Consider the following 5,772-nt stretch of genomic DNA (forward strand, 5'->3'; position numbering starts at 1 on the left):
CGTACATACCTCCTTTTGGTTGAGGTTTCTCTATAGAAGTGCGCTCTCCTCCCCATTGGTAGTGATTTTGTGCCATATTTTCAATGAGTTTATAAGCCTTTTCATATGGTTTGTCCATTATAGCGCCGCCAGCTACAACGTCTAAGTTTAATTTGGTGTTATAGGAGAGACCACCATAGAAGGTGTGGATGATAAGCCATGGTTCAAGCCCATGGTGTGGGAAAATCCTCATCATGTCCTTATATCTCTCCCATGCTTCAAAAAGCGATTCGCTGTCTTTTTGCCTAAATCCGTTGATTTGGCTTCTTAGCATAGCCGTTTTACTAGGTGGGAAATATCTGGCTAAGAAGACCTTCTTTAATTCGTCCCATGTAGTTATGGAATTGGACGGTAAAGACTGGAGTCACGCTCTAGCTTTGTCTCTTAAAGAAAAGGGAAAAATATGTAATCATATTGCTTCGGGATTAACACCATTAGCTTTTACCGTATCTACATATTGTACGACAGATGGAGATTCGGGTCGTCTGTAGGACTGCCAGAGAATTGGTTTTGCTGTACAGCTTGTAACAGTGAAGGTTTTAACTCAAAATCGTTTCGGTCGATGGCAGAGGCAACAATGTTGGTGTGTGGTTCATCCTGAGATGGGGCAGCATAGTCCATTAAAGGACGGTTAGCGGGGGCATCCATATCTGGTTCAGGTATATCAGGATCAGGAAGGTTGTACTTTAAACGAAATTGTCTAAGTCGGCGTCTTAGTCTAATATAACGCGCGACTTCGTCTATTGGCTGTTCTAACTCGTCTTCTTGTGAGCTAGTGTTTGGCATGCAACCGAAACAAATAAAAAGGAAAATAGTTACCTTAGTCTATACCGTGCAACAATGGAGTTACGATATTGACTTAATTGGTCCCGGACAACAGCGCCAAAAACTTGATCATGACTTAGTATGTCTATCGAAATGGCTAACTGCAAGTGCACAGTCATATCGCGTAGTTTTAAAAAGATGTCGGATCCAAATGACCAAAAATCAAACTATCGTTATCTAAAGTTACTATGTAAAGCTAAGGCTAATGATTGCTTTGTTTTTCTTAGATTGATTAAGAGAGACTGGGAAATATAATTTACTCGAAAATAATAATATAATTAAAATATCCAATAAAGAGGCATTGGTATGTAAATCACATCATTCCTCGAGGATTCGGTAAACAATCAACATTAAAATAAGGTAAATCACTTTTCAGTAGAAAATGTCAAATTAAAAGACTTTGCCTCACACTCTCATGTTCTTGGCTCGGGCTATACTCTTAAGCCAAAATGTTTTGCTCTCGCTCATCCACCTGAATTAAAAGTAATTTTTGGAAATTGATAAATCTTAATTAATCATAAAGCTCTCTCGATGGTTTAGGATTAATGCCTAGAAACCACTATCCGGTTAAAATCTCAAACTCTTGCTCTGTTGATTTATAACCTTATTGACTTTTCACTCTTGTACAACAAAATTTTTTTTAAATTAGAATGGAAAACTAGAGCCAGAAAAATAACTCATAAAAATTATCATTAATTATTACTGAATCCCGTCGGAACGAAGGTCCTTACATACCAATGTCGGACATGGTTTTAAACTTAATCATACAGATATAATTATTAAACATAAACATAATCAAAATTCAGAATTGGAAATTAAAGCGAAAAGTAAAGAATTAAGAAATTAAAAAAAATATGATGAATAATAATAATTAGATTAAACTTCGGAGGATTCTTCGAGTACAAATAATAACTGAAAAATTACAACGATGTCGGCACACTTGATTCAAACAACTTGTAAAAGTAAAAACAATGGTGTAATAGTCTCCCGATGTGGAAAAACTATCACTTTTTAGAGTATTTCTGCTTAAAACTAATAATCAAAATTACACGATAAAAATTTGGATCAATTTTTCTTCTGAACCTTTTTATATTCGTGAAGTAGGGTTGAACTTCGCTAAATTCATGTGGAAGTGATGGAGAGGAAATAGGGAGCATCTTGACCATGTTATGTGCAGTTGCTGTGAAGTAGGGTTGAACTTCGCTAAATTCATGTGGAAGTGATGGAGAGGAAATAGGGAGCATCTTGACCATGTTATGTGCAGTTGCTGTGAAGTAGGGTTGAACTTCGCTAAATTCATGTGGAAGTGATGGAGAGGAAATAGGGAGCATCTTGACCATGTTATGTGCAGTTGCTAAAAAACAGCACTGCGTGTCTGTGGTGAATGCCACAGGGCCATGGCGAGAGTCATGGTACTTAAGGGGCATGGCGAACGCCACAAGCCCTTGCATTTTCAGCATTTTCTTTTTTTCTTCCCTATTTCTTAGTTTCTTCTCTTTTTTTTACTTCTTTCTCACACATGAGTTTTACATCAACAAATACTTGAAACAGGGCACCAACACCGACATGATACAATAAAACATACACAAAATCATACTAAAATACATGCGAATCCAGTAAAATAAATGGTATAGTTTCACATTATCACATTTTCAATTCCAAAACATTTCAATCTTATACATTCATTTCAAGTCAAAATCATTTCAAAGTCAATCTATCATTTCAAGTTAACCATTTTTAAGTTTATACCACTTCTAAAAGCATTCTATTTATAGTGGATTCATTAGATCTTAAATTCCATATTCAAGAAGCTTTTAACAATTTTTAATGTTTTCTCCCAAAATCAATGCAAATATAATATCAATTCCATTTCATGAAACTTCAAAATTTCCATAACGTTCAAGCATTCAATACACGATTCAATGCACAACTTCAATCTCAATTCCATACAATAAGAATTCCCTAACTTAGTTCCATGATTCACATCCCATACTAACTCCATTCCATAAACATGTCATTACAATATCAATAAATCCATAATACAACCTATTGATCTAATCCTAAACAAGTGAAGTCAATCCACATAGCATACTATGTCCAAGCTCCAACAGCAAGTATGGCCCTCCAATTGCAGCATAAAGCATACCGAAGGATTCAACAAAACCGGATCAGCTCCTAACCTGCAAAAAAACCAACAACATCATGTTTCTTCATCACTACATAAGCCCTACGTAAATCAATTGAGACCAACCTGCGCCGCATTCAACCATGGATCGAATTGCACCGTAACAATTAATATATTAACTCATCACAAGTAAAAAAAAAAAGTAAATAATTAACACCTAATTTAGTCTGGCATACTAACAAGTATTAATCCCAACCCTATTAACATGATTTCCAATTAGAGGGAACTGAAATGGACTAATCGACCTCCCAATCATTGGTTTCACTAAGCATTTGTTCAACAAGCAGCATTAACTTAACAAAATTTCACTACAGTACAAAACTCAGCTTTCATCATTTCAAATTAATCTAACAGCAATTATCAATATCCATCTTTTACATAAACAAAGGCTAACATAAACTTAATTACCGAAGTTTTAGTTTCACTAACTTTTTCCCTAATCGTTTCTAACAGAACAATCCAACTGTATTTGAAAGAAATAATTAAGCATTCATCCAAAATTATTACATAGCATAAAGATCCATTTTAAAACAAGATTCTAACAGCCAATCAGTTTTTCATTCCACTGTAAGTGAGATGCAGTAGCAGTAATTCAAATTTCAGACTAAAATCAAAATCCAAGCTAAAAACCAAATGCAAACCAAGTTAATTTCATTAACTATTAATTTAATCACATTCCAATTTGAATTTCAGTCTGCATTTGATAACTACCTTGCAAAATAACTAACAGAACTATTAACTCCATAACTAACTGCACTCAACTAATAACAGAAAATCCTTTAACCAATTCAATTTCTAACTAATCTAACATAGTAGCAGAAATCCATATTTCAAGATAATTTAAGTTGGATTTCATTAGCATTTGTAACTAATTAAAACTAAATTTCTAGCTAACTCTGAATTTGATATGAACTTGAGACGAATTTCATAATTGAATTGCATTGTTATATATACCTACTCATTCCATCACAAATGGGGCTTCTTCGTCATTCTATAACCACCCTTCTTCATCTCTTTTCACTCTTCCTCTTCATCCTTCATTTCGTTTCAACCTTGAATACTGATTCTCAATCCTTCTCACATCCTCACAACAATTCACCATAATCGCCATCTTCACTCTGCGTCACAACAACAAGCAAGAGCATCAAAAATAAGAAATAAACAGTACGGTGCCTATTCGTGTCAACGCTTCAATTCATTAATTATGGCACTGTTATTCTTCATCTTCTTCTCTGTTCAAGCTCGTACGTGGATTCCAAAAGAGGGAAAACCTGCAGAACTTATCAATCTTCAATTCCCTGTGTCGTGTTCGTGAAACAGCTCCCTGCATAAAAACTGCAATCTCCCTTCCTCATTATCGACTCATCCTGCAATCTTCATCAGCATCTTCATGATCCGTTTTTCAATTCCCGACCTCGCTATAATTCTCAATTCTGAAATTCACACAATGATTTAATTAAGCGATGAATACCGACGCAGAAACAAGGAATTGGAGAAGAAGAAATGAAGCCAAACCATAAGGAAAGAGGAAAATAATTCAAACCTGTAGCTAACACGTCGGCACTTCGATTCGGTATGTTTTCTCATTCCAATTCCATTCGCACTGTGTTTCGGTTTCGTTTCCCCTCATACCGCGCGTGCACACAACGATAAACTAATCTGGATGTCGAAATGGATTGAACGTCGGAGCTTGTTTCTTCATCTCGTCTCCGCTCGGATTTCGAAGGCGCGGTGCAAAGCTGAAACATGGTGAAGCATTCCAAGCGGCACATCATCTTCTGGATGGAGAATGTATAGCTTAGTAGGTTTAGTTTGTTTGAATAGGATATTTAGATCCAAAACATGGGCGTTTGACCAAGGAATAGGCTCAAGGCCCAAGTGGCTTTCCATACTTTTTCGCTTCACACTAACTCCTCAAACCTGCACCCCCAGACCTGCATGGGCCGAGGCTTCTAGGCCCAACCATTTCCTTTTTGCACACTACCATTTTGGGCCCAAATCTCCTTGTGAGCCCTTTTTCTTTTCTTTTTTTGCGAGTTATTTCCTTTTTTTTGATAGTTATGTTTAATATTATGATTATGAACAAATTAATCAAGTTTAATTATGTTGATTAGATTTCTAATTAAATGTTTAGAATAATTAACAATTTAGGTCTTAATTAAATTTTGGGTTTTAACTAGTCTTAATTAGGTTTAATTAGAATAATTAGCCTAATTAGGATTTTGGCATAATAAGATAATTTGGCTCGATTAGTTTTGAATTAAATATCAATTTTAGATCTTATTTTCCTAGTTAATCCATTTTTGACATAATGACTATTTTACCCCTAGGTAGAAAAATCTTGATTTTTTAACACATGTTCCCTTAGCTTAGGGTTTTAATCATATTTGTCTGATTTTTACGTAGTTAATTAATTCAATAGATTATTATTGTACATAGTGCAACTATTAATTTGATCCCACCGATTAGTGTTGACCAAAGGTCGCTTTGGTCAACCAAATCCTTTGTAATCGTGTTGTAAGCCACGAGCCTATTCAAGTGATTAAAAGACCCTTGATCACTTGATATGGTAAGTCCTTTGCGCTCAAGCTAGTATGGATATGCTGAATCTCAGGAGCTCAAGACCTCAAGTTTCAAATGCAAGATCAAGACTCAACTCAACATCAATCAAGCATAGCTAGTAAAGTGGACTACTTCTCAAGCATTGCAAAGGTATCAACACT

General features: G+C 35.3%; 1 long non-coding RNA gene and 1 other non-coding gene across 2 annotated transcripts; one reads left to right on the top strand and one right to left on the bottom strand.

Annotated features, from left to right (window-relative positions):
- The first annotated feature begins 206 nt into the window (after nucleotides 1–206).
- LOC127124445 (small nucleolar RNA R71) lies at nucleotides 207–313 on the top strand. The gene has a single exon (XR_007803935.1). It is a non-coding gene; the product is annotated as a small nucleolar RNA R71 (small nucleolar RNA).
- A 2,394-nt stretch (nucleotides 314–2,707) lies between these two features.
- Nucleotides 2,708–4,868, bottom strand: LOC127119195 (uncharacterized). Its single transcript, XR_007802713.1, has 3 exons — nucleotides 4,593–4,868; nucleotides 4,004–4,482; nucleotides 2,708–3,044 (listed from the first exon to the last, which is right to left on the bottom strand). It is a non-coding gene; the product is annotated as an uncharacterized LOC127119195 (long non-coding RNA).
- Between the last annotated feature and the right edge of the window lie 904 nt (nucleotides 4,869–5,772).

The sequence above is a fragment of the Lathyrus oleraceus genome, chromosome 2, assembly GCF_024323335.1.
Source record: "Lathyrus oleraceus cultivar Zhongwan6 chromosome 2, CAAS_Psat_ZW6_1.0, whole genome shotgun sequence".
Classification (NCBI taxonomy): domain Eukaryota; kingdom Viridiplantae; phylum Streptophyta; class Magnoliopsida; order Fabales; family Fabaceae; genus Lathyrus; species Lathyrus oleraceus.